Below are 24247 nucleotides of genomic sequence, written 5' to 3'. Positions count from 1 at the left end.
GGGAATTTCCGACCATAAATGTGTTTTAATAGAGATCTCTTCATTACTGCAGAAACCCATCGTTAACGTATCTCATTTTCCTGACTTCTCAGCTGCTGATGATACGTCGATATTAGACAGACTGGAAATAGCCTACGATGAACTTTGCAGTAGTATGATCACTGAAGTGTATGACGTCAATTCATTATGGCTGAAATTCAAAAATACAAATCACGCCTGCATTCAGCTCTTTGTACCAGTCAAGTATAGAAAAATCAATTCTGCGAATCCTTGGATAACGCGTGATAGCATTCACATTAAAAGAAAACTAAACCGTGCCAGGAAATAAATTAAGAAGAACAGTAGTCAAAAACGTATCGCTGAAGTGGCAATGCTCTCTCATGAACTTAAGAAAAAGATGAAGCAGGAACATTTCAACTTCTATAACGTCCGTTTAGGCACGCTGGTAAAGGAGGCACCAGCTAAGTTTTGGAGGACCATCACACCGAAGACCTCAAGTACTAATACATTTAACATAGGCAATGATTTCACATCCGATGCTGCTAAGATTTCTGATGCATTCAACACCCACTTTGAATCCGTTTTTTCCAAAGATGATGGCAGCTTACCTTTATTTGACAATTTCCAGACATTGCCTCCGATTGAAGATTTGGAAATAACAGAAAGTGGAATATTTAACCTCTTGCTTAATTTAGATGTGAAAAAGTCATACGGACTCAATAATATACCTAATGCATTCCTTAAACGATACGCTGAGTGGTCATCTAAATTTTTGTTAATTATTTACCGTACATTCCTTTTGACGGTTACTTTGCCTGACGACTGGAAAATTTCCAAGATAGAGCCACTGTTTAAAAATGACGATAGGCAGCTTATTTCTAACTATCGACCTATAGCTTTAACATGCACGTGTTGTAAAATTCTCGAGCATCTTATTCATAAGCATCTTACGCTCTTCTTGGAAAATTACTCAATATTAACACCAATGCAACATGGGTTCCGTCATGGCTTTTCTACTGTAACTCAACTGGTTGAAATGACACATGACTTCGCCGCAGCTAATAATGAGAGAAAACAGATAGACGTAATTTTTTTAGATTTTGCTAAAGCATTTGACAAGATTTTCCATTCTAAATTGCTCATCAAACTGAACACATTATTAAAAAACAGGGAACTGTGTAGCTGGATTAAATCATATCTAACATCCCGCAGCAATACGTTGTTTTTAAAGACACTCCCTCAAACATGTTACCTGTTGGCTCAGGGGTTCCCCAGGGCTCTGTGCTCGGCCCGTTGTTGTTTTTGGTGTTCATTATTGATATTGTTGATAATTGCAGTGTTAAAATACGATTATATGCGGATGATTGTGCGTTGTATTCTCTTATTTACACAGTTAAAGACCAAGTAAAGCTTAACACAGAAATTGAGAAACTCATGAAGTGGTGTAATTCTTGGCAAATGTGTGTAAACTATCAAAAAAGTGTGGCCATGTCGATAACAAATAAGGAGTGTCCTCTTGTTTACAATTACACAGCTGATGGAAATATCCTAAATCCAGTAACAGAGTACAAGTATCTAGGCTTGCATATATGTAGCAACCTCCACTGGGATCGACATATCAACTACATATCTAATAATGCAATGATGAAAATACACTTTTTGAGACGTTCTCTTCGCTATTCATCATACGACACTAAAATTCTGGCGTACAAATCTCTTATCCAACCCATTTTTAATTATGGAAACATTATCTGGGATCCTTACACCAATGTCAATATCCATAAACTAGATAGAATCCAAAACACGGCTGTCCGATTTATTTTCAAGAAATACGGCCCAACGTCAGTCTCTGAATTAGTTGCCAAATCAGGATAAACGGACTTCAAAAAGAAATAGAATTTCCCGTTTGTTGTTCTTCTTTAAGATAGTTAATGGTCGATTAAATAGTAACACAGGTGAATACTTAAGGTTCTCTTCCGGTTACTCTACCAGACAACGTCACAAACACACTGTCGTTCCTTTCCAGCCCAATAATAATACTTTCAAGTATTCCTTTTTTCCGCGCACTGCCAAAGAATGGAATGAGCTCGACAGCAAAATTATTGAAACAGCCAGTATCGAGGCATTTGAAAAAATTATATCTGACTAGTTTTTTTGTTTTTTTTTCACGTGAAATATTTTTATGTTGTTTGAAGTGCTTTGTTCTGTGTTGACTGCAGTATTGTACTGTTGATTTTGTTGTACTATGTACACCCACTCTGCTATAGCCCCACGATGGGGCTAGCAGTATTGCTAAATAAATAAATAAGTAAATAAATAAATAAATAAATAAATAAATAAAAGCCGTATCTTAGGACTTGTCAAGGGATGCGCTCATGAAAGGCCGAGTTTTGATAGCTCCTGCATTATCACAGCTTGAATGAACTGCACTGATTGTTGATGTGGGTCAGACTCAGAGGCGTGCGTGGTGAAACCAGTTAGGTAAATAGGAACAGAACCTGTGGCTCCGATTTCCAGACATCGAATGCGCGCCACGTTAACATGAATGGATGGTTGGCGTGCGGCTCCCACGATGAGCCCAAGTGACGTAGAATGTTATCTCAACGTTGAATGAAAGCGCCCAGATGTCAGTCAGCAACGTTGCCTAAAAGCGCTTAACGTCCTCTTTTTCGATCACATGATAACGTTGCTTGTAACATTCAGGATGATATTGCAACGTCCAAGATCACAGTTTCAACATTACGGCAATGTTTTCGCAACATACCTGCAACGTGATGTCAACATACCAGCAACGTGATGTCAACACTGCTGTGTGAGGTGTCAACTTTCATGCAACGTGTGCAGAAAATATATGCTACGGTGCGTGCGTTATTATTAAAAGGCATGTTGACTTGTTACGGGAACCGCGCCGAAGCTTTTGGCTAGGAATAAAGCTCTGGTATGGTGTGAAAAATTGCATGATTATTGCCCATGCACAAAAACTGTTTCCTAACAGCTCTTTATCAACGCATTCATACATGCACAAACAAGTTGTGTTGAAACAGCCAAGCTATAAAACGACAAAACACACTTGTGCATGTCCGTGAGACCGAAAACACACTTTTCTAATCCCAAAGCATCCAACACAATTGATATATTGTGAGGAACCGCGAGAACGGGCGAGAGAATTTGAGGGAACGAAAAGCACAGTCCACCACTTGTGAGGAACCAGTTTATTCGGCCAGACTCGAGCCAAATCACGCGGATGATGATATTTTTAAACGAAGAAGATGTACAGGTGATGATGGTTACAAAGAGAATAAAGAGTCATTCGCTTGTCGCGCTCACACTATATATAGTGCATTTTTCCAGAAAATTGAAAAAAGTGGTTTTTCTCTGTGTAAAGCAACGACTACAATAAGTGAGCATATGTTGAGGGTGCAGTATTTTTATTTGCGAAATTGCAGCAACCATAAGGACATGCAGTCACACACCTTAGGCAAGAAAAAACATGCCGAAGTGCCTGAATGCCATATGAAAAAAAGAAGACATATATTTTTGAAGATTACTTACTTATTTATTTGTCATTATCACTGAGCAAGAAATGAATGGGAGTGTTACAAAACACACTTTAAGCATTCAGTAATAAGTATGAACAAGACATTTTGCAAGTTTCTTGAATACTATGTCAGCTTCTGTGTCGTTAAAAACAAATACAGGAGCAAAATGAAAACACAGCTTGTTTATACATTTTTAGCAAAAGTTTGACTAAAAAGGCTTTTATCTAGAGTATTTACAATATCAGTGGGAAAGTGAATATGCAAGAAAGAAGACACTGGTGAAACTGCTATGTGTTAAATACATAGGAGGAGACGAATATCATAGACAGCCATTAACTTGACAGCTTCTTTTGACGGAGCTTAAAAGGTTCAAAACAAGAACTTGTTTTTACCAAAATAGAAAAACCTGCCAATATCTGTGTAGCAAAACATGTTGCACATCAAAAAAAGCTTATCAGATTGAAAGCAACTGAACTTCATGGTTACTGCCTGACACGCATTCAGCGATAAGCAGCTAATTAATTTGGCCGATTGATTAAATAACAAAATACGCATTTGAAAGTTAAGGTAGTCGACATGTGGTCAGAAAAAGAGAAACGCGATCAGTGGAGCAACTGCTCAGTGTAATTCGCGCAAAACAGTGACCTCCCAGCCACAACCAAGCGAGAAATATTGATCACGAAATGAATGCACAAGGCATGCAACTATTTTCTGTTCAGTTCATTACCAAGTTGTTGTCCTTGTGTTCATTGGGCCATAAATGATTAAAATGCCTTGACACAATTACTCTTGTTCATTCAGTACAGATCTAATTCATTTGTATCTAGAGGTGAGCTCAAGATACCTTTAGATTCTTAGGTGCTGCTCTGCATAACTGTCTAGTATTTTTTATTTATGCATTTCTTGTGTTGTGTGTGCCTCTAATTTTAGCATTTCAACTTTTTTTAGATTTGCAGTGAATGCAGCTTCCATGTTGACACTTTGTAGCGAGTAATTATGCGCACCTTTGGAAAAGTGGCAAAGTACTCTCACTTGTTTGCGGAAGTCGTTACGAAGGAAGTTGATTTTTTAAAGGTATTCAAAACAAGTAGTATGATCGAGTATCCTATTTCTCACAAAAATATAACACCAAGAATGTCAACTAATGTTATACATAAAATCATATTTGTGGGCACAGGAACAGTAGCAGGCACTAGAAAAGCAATTTTTCAGAGTAGAATGACAAATGGACACCAACCTGCATCACCATCAGAGAAGCAACTAACAGCCATGCCACCACAACAGTTCACAGGCCCAGTGAAGTTCGCATATGCAAACTGAGCAGCATGTTTAATTTGCCAGTCTTTGCTAGAGACTTCGCCAATGTTGTTCGACTTGAGTGAACAAGCTCGCCAATCAGGGTACGTCTAAGAGGGGTACACTGTCGACGATGCCAGCAAACAGCAATTGCAGAGTTATGGCTGTGACGACCATAGATCAAGCCATGATGCGAGGCAATCGGTTGGCAATGAGCGTCTGCATTACGAACAGGAAGTTATTAGGCCCATACTAGTAGCTTATCAAGCAAACAAATTAAATAAGTGTGAACACTTCTCTAAAAATTGCAGAAAATCGGCTGACTAAATTTGTCTGCAACACCCATGAAAGTTGTGCAAGGACTAACAGAAAGCTATGCAACAATCTAGCAGGGAAAAAACATAGAACTGAGAAAACCTAAATAGCGTAGACACGAAATTTGTGAAGCTTTATTTTGAGCTGAATCGCTGGCTCCTTACTCATCAATGATGGCAAAGAATCAACATTTTGAGCCTATTTACAGTCTTATTTCAGTTCTTCAGCCAAAACATTTTCAGTCTACCTAGTTATTTTGAGGGTGACTATGTTCGTTGAGGTAATTAACATAATTGATGCGCAAAGGAAATTGTTAGCAGATTTAAATTTTCATAAAATATGGTACTTACCAAACAGTTCGCACTCACAGCGGCGTATTTTTTCTGTAACTCATCAGCTGCATTGGTGACAAAGTAAGATGTAGTTTTGTTGCTCATTTTCTTCTTCCGGCACGTGCATATGTACCTAAAACAAAATAACAAAATTCATCCAAAACATCAAAATAAAATAATCAGCATGTTTTTCTACACCACCGTACGAAGCAGTTATAACTAAGAAGCAGATGTAAAAGTGTTCCAAAAGACAGGCCAGTTCATGATTAAAAATTTAGACTCACCCCTAACAAAGCAAAATATAGCAAAAACTACATAGACGTTTCGCCAAATATGCAGCTGGCATTATCGGTAGGCCCTGGAGCCAAATGAGCGGAGTTTACATAGCTTGCTGTTTGTCTAGCATGTCGCTTAGCATGCGGTCACAGTTGTTGTCGTGCACCAAGTTGTCACAATAACAAATCATGGCTCGAGAAGATTTCTCTTGCCCCGCTATTGTTCCCGAGATAGCGTTGTCTCAATACTGAAGTCGAAGGCATGTCCCGTTGTCGAATAGTGTTCGACGAGTTTTGTCTTATAATGCGTGGCATGGGTGGCTTTTGCATTGTCTCCTTTGTGCTCCTTGAGCCTTGTTGGTCACTTCTTGCCTATTTCACTCATGCATGTGGTGTCGCATACATCACTGATCAGCACTTGCAGTCATATGAATGGAAAACCTTGTTGGTGAAATGTAATGAAGCCATATCTGAGCAGGTTTATCAACGACACCCAGAAACACTTGCGAAAGAGAACAATAAGTATGTCGCAAGAAAACACAAAACCCCCTGTTTCTGTACCTTACGTTGAAGGTTTTTCCGACTTTTTTCGAATAGAAATTCGTCCCCTGGGAACTAAAACAATTTTCAAGCCTCAATGTACCTTGGTAAATGTTCTCTCTAGGCCTAAAGAGAGCAGCCCAGCAAGCGATCAAAAGAGGGTTCTTTACAAGTTTTTGTGGGGTGACTGCGACACCACTTATATAGGCAAAACTGGCAAGAAGTGGTAAACAAGTTTTATTGAATACATAGAGGACTTCACAAAAGCCACGCATTCTCAGACAAAACTCGTCAAACACTGCTTGAACATGGGGCATGCCTTCGACTTCCGGGATTAGATGACGCTGGCTCGGGAACAAAAAAGAGGGAAGAGAAAGCATTTCAAATCGCTGTTAGGCCATCGTGACCAATCAGCGTCCAACAACAATCACGGTCTCAATATGGATGAGTAGACACATACGAAACAATCCGTGAATTCAGTCACCTCCACACATTTGGTGCCAGGGCACACTGAGGATGCCACTCACATAGAAGGCGAAATGTCTGTGTAGATTTGTTATATTTTATTATGTAAAAATGGAGTATATATTATGTTCACTAAGAACCAGAGTTTTTTGTGTTAACTTGGCATATGTTCAAGTATTCCCTGAGAAAAAATTTTTATTCAAACAAAAACCAAATATTCATAGACTTGCTTTCTATCTTTGCGCACATATTTCCCTCTTGAGGCAAAAATAAATATTGCTACTCAGCATTCATGCCATGTGTTGACTACTGTTGATCTACCATCCCATAAATATGCTATGGCCAGTGAACTATTTTCTTGGAAATTGTTATATAAGTGTCTCTTCTATTTGGCTACACCACCTGTGTTAATTCAAGAAGTGCAACATTTGACCGCCAAATTTTTGGTGAGTAGTTTGCTCAACGAGTGCCGCTCACTCTACCAGATTTCTCCTTCTAAGTTTAAAGCATCAAAACAAACTTGACCCAATTCCATGCATTTACCTGAAGTTGAATTATCAACTTTTTTTAGGACGAGCTTAGTTTTTAGCTCTACACATTGTCGTATAAAATTTTAAAAAATATGTACTTCCTCGTCATAAGGGCACTGTATCAGTGGCTTCGCAGAGGCATTCCCTTGACTATCATGTTAAGCTGCAAATTCACAACAAAATATGACTAACTCACGTACAATGCCTAGCCTTCATTATACTCGTATAACTTCTCTTACCAACATTTTGCCTCGTGAAAAGCAACAGAATACTTTCAATTTACGACATTCCATTCACAACATACCGTCTCTCTACTACCCAAATTACTCTAATATGCATTACTCTATAATGCCTCTGTCGGAGCTTAAAGCAAACTGAACAAAACAGGAAAAAAAGAGACGAAAGCATATATTTTCACTTGAGAGCAGCTTCTGTTCCAAATAAAACGTTTATTTTCAGTGTTTCTGAAGATATGCCTATATTTTTTAGACATTGCTAGCAGGCCGCAGCTAGACACCAGTCTTTGTGAGGCACCACTTTGATGGGCATGATGTAAGACGTCCCTGCGGCATATGTAAGCTTCCTGTCTCGTTACTTCCCTTTCTCCACCTCTGCTTTACGTGCACTCTTCCTTCAATAGAAGTGCTAAGATGGCCCCCTTTTCGGGGCTTTTGTCTCCGAACAGTAGCATGATTCACTGCCGGTGCTATGCATATTCATTCTAGGAACCCTACAGGGAGAATTTATTGAGTGGAGAGACACGAGTGACAGCCGGCGAGGTAAGCAAACCCGTTTCACGGGATGTTAAATGTCACCTCCTCTACTTAATCACATGGCCACTAGATGTGGCAGTTTATAAAAAACACCAGAGTAGATGACACGTGCTCCGCAATTCCCTTCAATAGTGGACCCCTCTGCACATATACTGCGGGTGTTGCGCATGGTCCGCTTGATACTTATGTCGCTACATACATAAGCTACCAGGGAAACTATCTTTTACTACTTCTTGGCTATTATTACACAAATCCCCTTTTTATTGCCTTGCAGTGAGCGAAAAATGGTGATTTCATGGGCATGAACGGCGGAAAGCTTTGCCAGCCAAAACATTACTAGTCTCATGCATCGCCAAACAGATGTATCGGTTGTCAATTTCTTTTTATTTCTCCCGTAGCTACTTGAAACCATTGAAACCATCAAGAATATGAATGGGGATCGGGGTGACATCGGTCATGATGTGGTGCAAGCGTGGTGAGCAGACAGAGGGAAAGATGAGGTTAAGCAGCGCCACATTCATACTTAGAGGGCGGTCTCACACTTACATACACGAATGCACTGATCAGATTTAGTGAAACATATGAGAGTCAATTCTTTCAGGTATAAAATGAGGTTTCTCGCACTACAATTAATTTGTAAGACAGATGCAAATTGCACCAACTGAATATTGAACAACGAATTTAATGATATCAGATTCATGCATATTTCTGATTCAACAAGTGGGTATTTAATTTGATATGCCTTAAGCAGTATTCAATTCAGTGTGAAAAGTTAATAATATTCGCACACTTCTACAAAATGTTCAGCAGAGTACACATGGTTTGAAAGTTTAAAGGCCTTTTCAAGCGTGAAAAGTGCATGTCGCTCTCTACACAATTGCTAAATAAAATAATTGGTTAATAGAATAGATCACCAGAATTTTTGAATGCATGACATCATCAAGGGACATCACCGCTTGGTCTAAATTGGGCAGATTCCCGAGAAACTGACAAACAGCAAGAGGTGTAGAAAGCCTTTGGCGAAGGAATACAGTCCACTGAAAAGCAGAGAAGGATGACTGCTTCGGCATTCAAATCCTCTTAGACAAACGCATATGGGTTTTTGGGAGTCTTATTGGGACAGAAATTTCGCACTCCACCTGCGCACTTACTGGGATTGCACTAATGCGACGGTAGACCTGCCAGAATCTGACCAGTTTGTGCACATGGTACGGCAGATATTTTCATTCCAGTTTTAGAACAGCAGCACAGTGATGTGGTATACGAAGTGATCACACGAAACGATTGCTTAATTAGTGCTCACCTATGTGAGTACCCTGAGCAGTAGCATGTGATATGTCTATAGTAAAAGCTCACACAGTTTTTTTTTCAAGGTTCCAATTTTTTTGTTTCAAACTTGAATTTGTCTTTCCCCCTTTCCACCCCCGTTGTGCTTTTACAATCTTGAGTGTCTGCACAGCACGCTAGCTTATTGGGACCCTCGGCTAAGCGAAAGGAAGCTGCAAAACTAGTCTGGGTATCGCATTTGTCTATTGGGAGGTGCAGGGGAATAGGCGGCTCACACATTTGTGGCTGCAGCCAGTGAGCCCTCGAACAAGTTCATCGCAGAAACGAGCTGGAGTGTGTCTACGTTTTTCAGCGAACGTCTCATTTTCTAGGTGTCTATGGCGGCCAATGCTGAGAGTAAATGCGGTAGGTCCCGCTTTGGTCAGTGAAGCCCGGGTGCTTAGAAAGTAAGATACAACATGACCTACATGAGCAAACAGACTATTTGCCAAAGCTTAGCTTTGCTAGAAGTAAATGGTGACCGTCTTGTCTATTTCATCCAGTTGAAACTTTATTCTTGCTACCTCTTTGCTAGACCAGTCACTGCCCACTACAACAAGCAAATGGAATCACATCAATGATCTTCGAGGACACGACGATCATTCGCAATACTTGTGTTACCGTAATTTGAGAGTAAGTATTACGCTAGTAAACGCATTTTTATCAAGAAAATGGTACACTAAAAATATTGTTTCAAAACTTCAGAAGGCGTCAAGACACTTGACATTACGTTTCGCTGCGCGTGACTGGGAACGCTATAGAGCTCACGCAGCCATCCGCACTTTCTGCTGCAGTCTGGAAAATATGGCTCTTTAACTCTCAGTTTTTAATATAGTTACTTCACACATGCAAGTTTGTTTTGCACCAACTTGCCCACAAACTATACACAAACTTGTCTATGGGCCCTTTTTAAGTCTGGAGAACGACTCTATGGAGGTCACTGAAATCGAAACTGGGGGCCCGTACCCCCTGAAGTTATCCCCCACGCACTGGTAAAAAACTCTCGGGGGCCTAGTGTTTTTCAGGAATGATTTGCAGACTATTCAAGCTACCTCCCAGTTTGCAACTGTTGCCACTCTGTGCAACGTTGATAGAGGCCGCTTGGCCTTCTGACCTCCCCTCCTCTCCAAAGAAAGAAAGGTGACGCGCGTCATGTCGCCAGCTCTTTACATGTGCAGGCTACTCTTTAGATAAAGGTCCAATGTTATACTACCCCTCAACCAGTGTCACTTGGAACACACACTGCCAAACATTTCTCACCTACCCGCGAAGGAAAGACCACCAGGTAATGTCCTGCGAGTCTCGAACATAGGAGAAGGCAAGGTCAAGTTCTCTGTGTACTTTAGAAACGCTTTTGCAATCCCCTGGCTACAAAGGCGAGCAGCCAAGCAGGTCCTGAAATCCTCGGCACAAATGCCAAACCACTTGGCCAGGAATGTGGCACGCTTCCTTCCCTTCTTTTTCTTTCTGTCACTCCGTCTCTTTCGTTTTTTTCAGCAGTCTCTCAGGGTTACATTGTGTATTGCAGATGTAGCGACAAAATTCAGCCACTGGACTAGACACTGAATTCAGAAATCTGTAGAACTAACCCATAAGTGTTTCGGTGGCATAGGCTACGTTAAGCGCCATCACTTTTGACAAACGTCAGAACTGACACGAGACAACTTCATGGGTCTTTTCACAGATCATGCCACCACCAAAAAAATTCACAATATTTATTATTTGTTGAAAATCTTTTGAGTGAAGTGCTGCTACACAAAGTTAGTTAGCACTGATAATTACAAATCATGACATAATCCTGCTAATGTGCGATAATTGTGAAGTAGCAATAAAAGCATAAAAGTAAATTCACACAAACCTGGAAAGCAGAAAATTGAGCTTAATTCCCTCTGTCTTACATTTTTCTAATTACCTTTTGACAATTTTTTCTGCATAGAAAGGCCTGCTGCTTCAATATTGAAAATTTCAGATTTTCAGCTTGAACAGTTTTTTCCACCTCTTTGGTAATTCCTCAACAAGTGGATTCATAAATTTGTGAATTCAAGCAGGTAATTTTCATGAGACATTCGTCAGAATGCATGACAACTTTGCACAGACATTAGGCACACTATAGCCAGGACACCCATTCAATATTGTCGTTCTACGGAAAAGGAAAAAAAAATTCTTCACTCATAAACTTACATCGCTCTGCCAATTTTGATATATGCCTGCATGACTTTTGATTGCTTTACTGGCTATATCTCTTCATGAAAACCTTGCATAATGCGTTATGAAGAGGCTCAGGAAATGTCAATTGGTTATGTTGAACACTTTTGCCACTCCTCTAGTGCAACGAAGGCTTGTGCAGCGAAACCACTGGTCTTTGCTCGCACTGTTTTAAATGCTATGCAATATCGCTTCGGACTAGGTGACAATACTAGCTGTCATTAGAAAGTGGAGAATGTAAGCTCTCTAAGGCAATACAATTCACATCAATAGACTGAGCGTAGAACGTCAGCAAACCGTGACTTTAATGCAGAGTGGGTGCTGCCGGAGTGGGAGCGCCAGCTTAAAGAATCATTTTGTTTGATTAGTGGATACATGCTTATATAATTCTAAAAAGATGCATACCATCAAGAAAGGAAATTGAGGATAGAAAAGAAAGGACGTCACTCGCAACCTACTTTATTCTCGCAAAATCAGTGAAATATATAAGCGTAGATAACTTGCACACGCACATTGCCTGACATGCTAGTCAAAAAACATGCGATAAGATTGACAATGAAAGAATTATGATAAAAAAGCCACTAAATGAAAAAGACTCTAAAGAATGAAATTCCCCACCATGCAGAGACACAGATGTAATACTAACATACGTATCTCTCTTCTTTTTAATGTAGTAAACTTCCGTAATTTTGCATGTTAAGGTGTCATTACTCTTTCCAAGGACGAATACACTGAAAGGAATCACAGTGTGCAGGCAAATGTGGCGGTGCATAAAGCAAAAATTTAGGGTGGAGGATTAAACTGTGAAAAATAAACTTTCGGCTTATTTGCCAGCACATTGTAATTCCTGCAAATGTGAGGCTAGGTTTTCCAGTGTATCCGTCCTTGGAAAGGGTAATGATACATTGCCACGTGAAGTTATGGAAGCATTCTACATTTTAAAAAAAGGGAGCTGCGCATACTAGTGTTATATCGCGCACTCTGCGTGGTGACGAATTTTTCTGTATTAGAATTTTTTTGTTTAGTGGCTTTTTTGTCATAATTCTTTTGTTGTCAATCTTTTGCATGTTTTTTTTTACTAGAATGTGAGGCAATGTGCACGCGCATAATTGCTAGCCTATATGTTTCGCTGATTTTCCAAAAAGAAATTCTGTTCCGAGTGACGCCTTTTCTGTTCTGCCTTCATTTTCATTCCCCGTTGGTATGCATCTTTGCGTATTTCAGTAAGTACTGTGTTATTTTCCAATAACAAAACCCTTGCAACACCTAAATTTTTCTCTTCACCTGTCCATCTAGTTGCAGCAAGGGTAAGCTGTATACAGAAAAAATACAAGAAATAAAAGCATCAAACTATGCACCAGAATAAAAATATCAGGATAAGCGAAACGAAAAAGACGCAGCCTGAGTGCTGGCATCTCTATCTCCCACCAAAAAAAAAAAAGAATGCTCTTTTTCTCAAAGGTGCAACGATAGCATGCCTATGCATGCATCAGTTGAATTTGCAATCTCCTCCACTTCTACTATCTCCCTGGCCCTTTGACCTTGACTAAGTGCAAGAAAGACACTGTCTTCTAAAATGAGCCTAAACCATCAACCCACGCAGGTATTCTAAGAAACCTTTAAACTACTCTTGAAAGACGGCAACGGCGCTCAGAGAGTGTATCATTATGTAAGGTTCCTGTCTAAGCCACTGACTTTCCTGTATGTCACAGAACAAATAAAAAACCCCAGGTGGTCGAAATTTCCGGAGCTCTCCACTATGGCGTCTCTCATATTCATATTTTAGTTTCGGGACGTTAAACCCCACATATCAATCAATCATGTCACAGAACATAAGTAGCATTTAAGGGCTCAATTATCTATCATAGACACAGCCTGAGCACTCATACAAAAAATTTGCATAGCGTTTTTTTCGGTTGCAATAAGTAGTTAATGACACACTCATCATAGAGGAAACAGTTAGTTACCTTGAAAAATGTTTTACAGTGCTCAGTCACGATTTTAATTTCAGAGGGCGCTAAACAAGTGAGATTGGATGTAATGTGGTTTTCATGTGAACTTAGCTGGCTACATGAACAAAAAACACATGAACGTGGTCACCACAGAGACAATTTTCTTCAATGAATGCTTTCTGGGTGCAGCGATAATTGCCTCTGAGATGTAAATATGCATAACCCATGAAAACGCACAGCCAAAGCAAGAACATCAACCTTTGTGCTCCCATGCAAGTCTGCTCTCTCTTCATTTGAAAAAGTCTGCTAGGAGAGCACTTGCAAGGGTTGTGGAAGCCAACACAAATTTTTAGCGTAGAAGGCAGTGGGTTGTTTACACAGAAAACAAAGGGGTGTTCTGCAGGTAATGGTATAATAAGCACTCTAAAGTTGGTTTTAGGTGTGTTTCAGCATATATCACTTGTTGATATTTTGTAGACAACAACCGTGCTTCCGCATATCTATCCCCCAAGTTAACTTATCTGCAGAGGCTGCTCCGAGCAAATGCAATTAGAGGAACAAAAGATACTAAGATGCAGCACCGTCTTTTAACAGAAATTTATTACAAAGCAGTACAGATGTAGATACAATCCTTCAATGCGAACAGACAATCAGCCAATAAAAAATACAGGAGACGTTATTTGTAGTTTTTTACTATAATACAGTAATTACGATAAAAATGTTCAGAAATTAGGGTGGACAAACACACAACTTTCCACCGGCAAAGACAACCTTCGGATAATGCATTCGATGTTCTTATCAAATGAGCTAAAGCGACGGCTGCACTCTTGTCGACATTATCGAGTGTTTCCGAGCACGTAAACCTGGGAGCGTTAGTGGGCCCGGTTCGTAGCACGTGATCTTTTTACGTGCTGGTAGCTGACAATAAGCCCTCCTACACTACCTAAAGGCATCAGGTCTACGGGAACAAGACCATCGCAATGAATGGACAAAATGAACTTTGAAGGGCTCATTTTGTTTGTTAAAAGAATTGTGTTCACCATGTGTTTAAACCATGTTACAGACTTCTTCCTGTGATCAGATGTGCACCTTTTTAGGTCATTCAGGAGATGGATCTCTACAGGCAAGAAAGTAGACTGCCTGTGCTTCAACACTTTCTGCCTACCTCCTTGAGTCTGCGAGAGACACTGTACATGCAATGTACACGGTTGCCTTATCCCTTTTTCGGGCATTCGATGTGACCAGCCACTTCTCTTCACGCCTAGGATCCATCACATACGCAAGCAAACTCACAGCTACCAACAACAACACATCTTGAGTGAAACCCGCAATCCCAAATAGGGATGTTTACTCAGAGAATGCATCATCCGCTTTGTTTGTGATGAGTCGATTGCCACAGAGCATTCCACGAAGGCAAATGCATGTGCCGCATTTTAGCCACTTTAGAATACCACGACACAAAAGCAGCAGTGGCTTCGAAGCACAAGGTTCATACCACCAATGTGAGTGTTCATCTCAAAGAAACCACCTTAAGTTCAAGAATTTATTCGTGCCTCATTCAAGAAGCAGCTACGCTCTTTCAATACGTTCGGGCACATCCTAAGAAAGCTTCAAAGTGAGCACGACATTCTACTCTCAGCCTACTGATTATGCCTAGTAAAACGCCAAAAAATTATCTACAGAGCAGGAGGATTTTAAAGCACTAGAAGTCATCAACCTTTTATTGTTATTTTTTCTCTCAGCACAGGCCACGTACAAGACATTGAAATCAATGCAATGAATAAGCAAATATAAACAGCCTGCCAGCGCAAAGGATCTACTGCTCTGCGTCAAGGATGCTATCGAATTCCTTTGAGCAGTATATTTCCCTGAAAAGTGTCGAATGTCACTGGCAGGTGTTTGGAAGTGTTTCTCACGCTGTTACTTGAGTCTACCTTTCCTGGCTAAATCATAAAGGTGTACTTCAAACGGCACAGTATTAGTATTCAATCAAGCATTGTATCATTTCTTCGAGACCTGAACTTGACCAGTCTTTAAAGGAACAATAACAGATTGCTAGGTTTCGGTGCTGTACAATCTTCTGCTATGTGGATAATTTTTTACTCTTTAATTTGGCAGAATCTATGGACTGCAAGTAGGTTGTTGAGCCAAGCATGAAGGTTTTGCAGCACAAGCTCTAGCATCTTGTGGCAACACGTGAGATTTCCGAATGTTTCACAATTGAATCCCTGTGCTTAACACAGCTTTTTACAAAATGATGGGCAAGTTGGCGGTATAGGTCTCGTCCATGGAAGCCACTGCTGCCTTTCTCGTTGGGGCACACAAAAGGGGACAAGAGGACAGCATGCACATGACCTTGCAGAGTGTTCTGAACGCATAACTTTAACGCAAAGTGGTAGAAGCAATTTCCAAGCATGTGTCTAAACTTCATATTGCAGGTTCAACTCCAGCCGAGTTGCCTCTAGCTGAGGATTTGCGTAGGCATTCGAGGTACTCTAGGCGTAGAAAGGAGCTACAGACCATCTGAAGGGCTGCAAGAAAAGAAGACGGCTGTCGCACTTAGCATGCGCAGTGTTTCTCACAAACTCTACTAGAAAATAGGGAGAAAGTGCTGGAGTTGAAGTAGTGTTTATGGCCCCCGAAACTTTCTGACCTACACAGATTCACCGATCAGATGAAAGGAAGGAAACACTGCAGCCCTCATCACAGGCAGACGTATGTAACCTGTGTTAAAGGCATGATGTGCGCAATCATTGACATGCAGCAGGAGGTACATGGGTCAGACGGGACACTGTTCCAATGATAGACTCCATGGAACCTTGATAGCATACAAACAACAGTAAATAGGCATTTCGGAATCTATAATTGAGATTGTAGGTGTATTTAAAGACAGTGTTGTACTTTCAAGTAGTCTTTATCAAGGGGTTATTCCCCTCTGGTAATTTTTAAACATTAAGTCATTCAGGGTATGGTCAGCATTGAAGTGGTTAGCATTCGAGTGTTGAGATCGATTACTTGTACACAAAGAATATTTTTAAATATCAATACGCAATTATTAACAAAGTTGCATTCATTTATTCACTTTTCAATTATTTGCAAGTGGTTAAAGCAAATGATTACTTGTGCTACACGTCACCACTTCAATAGGGATACGATTTGCAGAAAGTGCGGTTGTTTTAACTCCCTAATAGAATCATACTTGTTCTCCTCACAGACTAATTGGAGAAAAATTATATTAATGCTATAAAACAGAAAAACGTGTACAAAAATAATAACGCTGACTTGAGCTAAACGCAGAAAGCCATGATAACATACGTGACGGAAGAGTTTACGGCAAAACTGGTGCCCCGAGAAAACATGGTGAAACCATTCTTTAAACGAACAAGGGGCTGCCACTTATTCAAAGGGCCAATTTTGTGGACATAATTATACACAGCAACCTAATAATGATTTTGAGAATAGAATAGTTCAGAATATATTTACTTTTTAGTGCATATATCGTATAAACTACACAAATCAACTTATTGAAGGTGAATGAACACAAAAATGACACATTTATGAATTTTGGTTGCATACAGTAGATTGCATCGATGTCACACGAGCACTTTTGCTCGTCAGAAGCGTTAATTTGGCAATGTGGCAGTATGGGCTTTTGGCATGACATGACGATAGTTATAGCGCAAGAACAGAACGAGGACGGGTCTGATTTCTTGATCGCGATCAACAATGATCGTCGCTAAGCGGCGGAAATTAATCTGGATTGAGTTTCGCCGAAACGAGAGTCAAACCACAATTCGGGAGCCAGATCACGATCAAAAGTGCCCGTGTGACACTGGCAGTGAACGTGACTTACGTTACAATTAGTGCGACGAAACATGCGATGGCAAAAATGTTTATAAATGTGAAGACTGTAAACTCCGCTACTTACCCGATCATGCAGCGTGAGGAGTGGTTAGGTGGAAGCCGTTGCCGCTGCCGAACGCCTTCCTTAGTTCTACACGGACAAGAGGGGGCACAGCAGAACACAAAGCCGATAAATGCAGCGACGCAGACTCTATATAAACTGAAATCGCACATTGTAAACTACTGAGGAAGAGACCGCGGCGGAACCCTCCATTATTTTGGGCTCTAAATGCTATCACGTGACTATAACAGCCCATGGTGCCAGGCGAGACACGATGTTGACAATGTATAGCCTCCGAGACAAATAAAGTCAGTGCCACTCTGAAAGGCTAATGCTTGTTTGATAACTAGGTAATTTTAGATATTCTACGTGCAGACTGTAACAATATTTTTCATCATGACTTAATTTTTGTTTTAATGACATCTGATGAGCGCAACATAGAAACCATCATGAAAACTCATCTTGAGGGTGCAAAAAAAGCAATTGACGAGTGCGTCAGTGAAACTTCCAATGTGCTGTACAATGCTGAATTCTAATTTCTTTCTGTCTGGTTTAAATTTTCGTGGTTGTTATGGTAGTGGCCCTGCGCAGGGCGTTGATATATAAAGATGTGGATGTTTTTTGAATAAAGCCAGTTAGTAGTTTGCGCCAATCCTCGTGTGTCTCTTTCTGTGTGTAGTGTGTAGGAGCTCCCTAACGATGGTTTGTTATGTCAAAGCACCAACAAACCCGACAGCTAACTCTTTTTCTTTTGCAGCAAACTCTGCAAAAAAGGGTTCAATTTGACACTGCGAACTCCACTACGTGCCCTGTGAAACAGGATCTGCTGTGAAATAATCACGCGCAGCCGCAATATGACCGTATGCTCTAAGAACATATATTTGCGGTGCAATTTCAAACAGGCTTTGTCACTGAGAGCTTCCTTTTGTGTACTTTTCGAGGTACTCGCAACAGGATTCTCTCAGAAGCCAGCAGGTGCACATTTCGGCAGTGAGTGAAGCCAGTGATAACGTACACAGGTCGCCAAATTCGAGAGTCGACAAGGTTGAGATCGAACCTCGGGTGTGAGTTTGCGTGAATGTTATTCTTGCGAGTTTCGTTCCGAGTCAGTCCAGTTAAAGAAAGTTTTCATGAGTGTGAGTTCAATGTGCAAAACATATTTCTTGAGTGTTTGCATTGCTTTTTTTGTCTGATCTATTGATTTTTTTCTACTGATCCTCAGCATTACTATCAGCCTTGTCTAGATTAACGTTTACACTCCCCGTGACTCACGTCTGCTAAACAGTATCGTTCACTCAAACTCGTAATAGAGTGCACAGTGTCAAAAGGTGCCAAGAAGAGCACCAACGACGTGAGATATTCGTGTTAAAGAGCACCGACGCTTTGGTGGACTTATATGAGTCGTTAGTTGATCGATATTCTTTCACATTCAGATCGAGCCGGGAGTGTGCGTCTGAATGATAACGAGTGAATATTATTTTGAGAAGTTTGAGTATGAGTGAGTCTGGTTGAAGAAAATTTTCGTGAGTGTGAGACCGGCTCATGCAAATTTTGTTGAGTCCAAATTCAAATGAGCGTGTAAGTGAGCTTCCCAATTTTTAGTGAACCTATGGTGATGTAGATGACTTGTGACAGGAGACGCCGCCAATGGCGCGCAACCTGGCGGCAGTTAGATCAGCCGAGTTTCACACACTGCAATACACAGGCGTGCACAATCAACCACTTGCCTGCTAAACAAGCCTCATTAGGTCATAGCATTGTCCTACGAATATTTTAGTGCGTACAGGTAATTCAGTCCTTTGCAAACACCTTTTATTTGACTTTTTTATGCTGCCTTACCTGTCATTTTTTACTGTTACAAAACCACCTTAAAAACAAAGTTGACATCAAAACTTGTGCAATTTCGAATTCGACTCACTATCATCATCATCATTATCGTAATGCAATAGCATAGAGCATCTTATTTTTGTGTGTTTTTGCGCTGCATTCTCGGTCAAAGGTGTCAAGTAAGGGTGGCTAGTCAAGCGTGAGGAGTCGTTCAAGTGTGACCGATAACGACAACCTCTAGTGAAAACAGCAGAGTACTTCCGCGCAACTGTTAAGAATCATCAGTGAGCTCACTTGATGCGAGTCTTCCTACACAAAATAACGTCCACAGCAGAGACATCTGAGCGCGTAAGTGCATGATCGGCCATTTGTGGGCGAATTGGATGCTGTTCACACAGCGATTTCAGCTTTATCTCACCGTTGAAAGTTAAGAAACTGCATCTATCGAACGGACGGTGATCCTCCGACTTTCTGTAGTCAGCGGACTTGTTGCCTTCATCTACAACAGTTTAGATATCAGTCCTCCAACTGAGGCGACTCCACAACCAGAAATTACCACTTCATGCACACTCTACGCTGACACGCAACAAAGGGTATATCCACTACACCCTCCACTGCTTAAAGGGGCAAGCTAAATAACGTCTCGGCTCTTCCCCCACTGCCTATATCCTAGAAGTGCATGAATGTAACAATGAGCAGCAGCGCGACAAGATGATCGGACAACAGAACTCCCCAGGCATTAATTACCATATGTGTGAACAAGCGAGAATAGTCCACAATTGTCATGTACAGAGCTCGCCAAGCTCATCAAGCAGTGGCAGCTAGCACACAACTTCCAGCTGAAATCAGCCTCACTTTACTTTATTGACAGTGTGATAAATGCAGCTAAGGCTTTGTTGTGTTGTGACCAGCTAGAAAAACACTGCAGTTGACCAAATATGTTAGTCGTCCAGACAGCTGCATAAACGTGGTGCTACTTATGCATGTACACCACGCTGAAACAAAAAGAGAAGCTCGCCTAACTGCTGACAGGTTACCATACCTACTCTGTCGACAACAAACATGCTGATTAAAAAACCTACCCTGCACTAGCAGACTTAGTAGAAAAAGTGGAATTAATAAGGAACTACTACAGAGAGAAAGCATCGAAGCTTCCTTTACTGAAGAAAGAAGACTCCTTTAAGACTGCAACCGTTCAGACCTCGAATTCCATAGGAAAAAGGTGTTGTTGTGGGACCAGTAATAGCCAGAGCTTACAGCAATGAAGTGCAAGGTAGCATGTTAAGGAGAAAGTAGCACACGTTTGACATATACTTCAGTCATTTGTAATGTGACCAATTGAAAAAACACTACAGTTGACCTAATGTATCAGGCGTCCGGACAGCTGCATAAACGTGGTGCTATTTCTACATATTCTACACAGAAAGCTGCGTGAAGTCATGTTAAGAAAGAATGGCATCTCATTAGCCGCTTTGCCTCAGTTGTGTGCCTTCTCGCTCGACCTACTCGAGCGAGGGAATCACAATCGGTAGGTGCCTTTGTTCAAGCTGTCATAACAAGCTTACAGTCAAAGCTAAGCTAAAGCCAGGCTTTGGACAAATGGCAATTGAAAGGACTGCAGTGGTCTGGTGTGATTTGTGTGCTTCATAGTGTGTTGTGCAGGCTTGGCATCACCTTGTTGGTCTCTACCAGATTTCCCGTGGGTGATATTTTTTGCAGATTACAGTGTGCCCTTTCACAATACTGCAATTTGTGGTTTAGGTTTTTTTTACCAATAACACAGTGTTTTCAGCAGGCGTGCTTTCTCTATGTTGGTGTCTACTGTGTTTGTTGTGAGGGATTGTCCTTCTCTATTAGTGTGGCTTTTATCGCGGTGCAGTTTGATATTTATATTTCTTGCAGACAGTGTGTTCTGCAGGCATGGTATTTGCTGTGTGTGCCGTGAACGAAAGCTTTGGCACTAACCGATTAACGCACTTTTTTACGATTTCCTAATTTTTGGCCGGTGTTAACTTACACGCAGTTATTAGGAACACATGAAATGGTTTTATGACTATGCAAGTTCCCAAGAAAGTTGTTAGAGCACAGCACGTGAAATAGCTGCTCTATCACAATTTCATCAAACACAGACGCTACCAGATACTTGAGTACTGCAAACAGTAGTCAAGGCAGTTTCGAACCAGAATTGGCACCCTTTTTTGTCTGAAAGCTCAGCATGTCCATGCATGTATTGCGACTTCGTCCGTCCTTCTCAAATTTCTGTGATCGACCCACCTCATCAAACGTTTGCGACATTCTAGTGTGCTTGTGGGTGTTTTCGCTTCCTGCTGCTCTCTTTTCCTCTCTCGTGTCGTTTTCCTTACCTTTCTGTCTCCCTTCCCAAGTGCAGGGTAGTGAACCAGATACATGCTTTTCGGTTGAAAAGCAAGTATCTCGATCCCTACCGTGATTTTACTTTATTACTATATCTAGTTGCTGATTTTCCAGTTTGCGTCTATTGCTCAAATTATTGCATTGCTTTTTATGTTCCCCAAGAGTAAGGGCTCTGTGAAACAGCTTTTTCTCTAGCTCCATGTTGGCTATTGGTTCCACTTCTTGCCAGTCGTAGGGTTTGATGTGGCTGTTGCCTTTCATTATGCAAGAAGGTAGGTTCCGTTTTAGTAGATCTGTCTCTTGTGTGTTTAATCTGCAAGCACTCTTTAAAGCATGATTGTGGTGATTCATCATATTTGATGAAAAGTTTGATTTTGCTACTGCTTGCTCACTTCATAAAGTACTGGTTCTCATGCTTTTTTACAAACACACAGTAATAATTAAAGTGAACAGGTAATTTATTCTTCAAGTCTGCATGCATACATCTTAAGATGAAGCCTGCCTACAGCAGGCATTTTGTAGCCTGGAAATCCGGGGTCCTAAAAGGCTTGCACTTGCACATATCTTTCTTACATTAGAATTCACCGTGTTAAGTGTATCTGGTAACAGACGTAAGAAGGCAACGCAATAATCTCCACCATGTGATAGTGTTCTTGTGTTTCGTTTTTTAATGCAGTCACATTGTGTGAAGAACGTATGATGCGGAGCTTTAGAGGCCTAATCAGGTGACTCATGGTGGTGTTTTTCGTCTCCTGCACTATGGCAATCGTGAATTGTCGAAGAAATAAATAAATAAGAACACAGAGTGAAGCTGTATGAGGAAATCAGATTGATAGAAGGATTAGTGTGCGAAGAACATTGGCTGGACTGCTGTCTGTATTGTTCATGCTTCATCTATTGCTTATTCAACCACACTAACTAGCCACTGTCGGCGAATAATCAAATGAGTACACGAAGTTGAAAAAGTTACCATGTGTGTTATTGGATGTTTCAACGAATATGTTCTCCATGTTGTCTCTACGTTCGCTGCTCAACATGGGCTTGATGTCTGCAATGTTGTTGTGATGTCTGTGATGTCACAATGTTGATGCAATGTGATTATTTGATTATTGTTGCTACAATGACACCATCATACTAGAGCAACGTGATAATGTGAATGTTGTTGCCTCATTACAAACAACACGTTAGGACAAAGTCACAATTTGAATGTTGCTACAACATTAAAACACTGTGATATGGCAGCGTAATACTATAAACGTCGGTGCAATGTTATCTTTTACCATATTACGTTGCCTCACAATCGTCACATTCAAACCACGTTGACTCAACGTTCTGCGTTACCTGGGAGGTTGCGGTAGTGTTGAGCAGCCAAATGAATCGCTAAGTGATACGCGGCGCTTGGCTTTATCAGACCACTGCCACGTTTTAATAAGGGCGTTGACGGTGGCAACGCAGTTGCAGACCAAAGCAGGGTCGCCAGTAGTGGCTGCTTTTCACCGAATTAGCGCATTTGGAAAGTCCGGTGCGATTTATTATTTTGAATGGTGGCATGACAATATTTTTGGCAATTTTCAGCTAAGGTATCGACTGAACTATGCGGTCTATATACTCAGTGTCTTCAAAACAAATGAGCCACATTTTCTTGCAGTTTATGTAGAGTTGGGCCCATCTTCAAAAGGTGCGCTATACGCACAATTCAGCCCGTCTGTATTGTTTGCCGTGTGTGTCTCTTCAAATCAGCCCAATCCTTGAGGCACTGGCGCTCTGGCGCGTCCACCAGCAACCTTTCTGCACAACTTAGGTCTTCCGACTGCTTCGCGAGTCGCTAGGTGGTGATATTACACTATATATAAGTTTTGAGATGCTCTGAGCACTTCAAACTTCTTTAATGTTTCCCGTATGAAGCAGCTAAGTCGCGATTAGGCCGCGTGTTTCAACTAAAGTCGCTCTTGTCTTGAATAGCTTGTCGGCTTTTTCACTTCTTTAGTACCCACTATTTTGGTATTTAGAGTTTAAGTTTGTTAAAAGCGTTCGTTTTGAGCTGGCCAAGAACTTGGCCTTTTTGGGTGCCTTCTAAAACGACACTGAAGTAACTGTGTAGCGCAGGCATACCACCTTGAAGGCGTGGTGTGGTCATTGTGATGGTTTGACACAGTACTTTCAAGTTTATTTCCGTTCTTTTGTAATTCATTTTATTACCGTGCACTTGACTCTTCTGCAAAGAAACTCTCTAAGTTTCAGGTAGACTACGCATGCATACTTGGACCCGGATTCCTAACGATGGCTTCAGTACAACTCTTGAACATACCCTCTTGAACATACCTTCTTCAACAGTACAACTCTTGAACGTGCTGACTGCAAGTGAACGAGACATGAAAGCAGACTACAATGCGACACAAGCACGTTAACCTTCAACCAATAACTTATGCTAGAGTGATTGCCGCAAGAAATCCTAAACACTGGGAACACTCAAGGTTCCCAACCGAAATCTCGACCTCACAAACACAGTAAGATTGTTCTGATGCCCTGCTGCCCATCGCCATGATGTGAAACGGGGGAATATACACACACACATCTCTCCTTTACGTGATTAAA

At 40.9% G+C, this 24247-nt stretch overlaps 1 protein-coding gene across 1 annotated transcript in view; it reads right to left on the bottom strand.

Moving 5' to 3' along the window:
* Positions 1-1707: 1707 nt before the first annotated feature.
* Positions 1708-24247, bottom strand: part of LOC142814763 (uncharacterized) — an 88332-nt gene continuing 65792 nt past the window's right edge. Inside the window, exons 4-6 of the transcript XR_012895084.1 lie at positions 17477-17542; positions 5501-5615; positions 1708-5054 (exon numbers count right to left, since the gene is read on the bottom strand). The gene's annotated coding sequence lies outside the window, so the exon portion shown is untranslated. The remainder of the gene's footprint in view (positions 5055-5500; positions 5616-17476; positions 17543-24247) is intronic.

Source organism: Rhipicephalus microplus, chromosome 4, assembly GCF_043290135.1.
Source record: "Rhipicephalus microplus isolate Deutch F79 chromosome 4, USDA_Rmic, whole genome shotgun sequence".
Taxonomy (NCBI): domain Eukaryota; kingdom Metazoa; phylum Arthropoda; class Arachnida; order Ixodida; family Ixodidae; genus Rhipicephalus; species Rhipicephalus microplus.
This window is presented reverse-complemented; position numbering and strand designations above follow the sequence as displayed.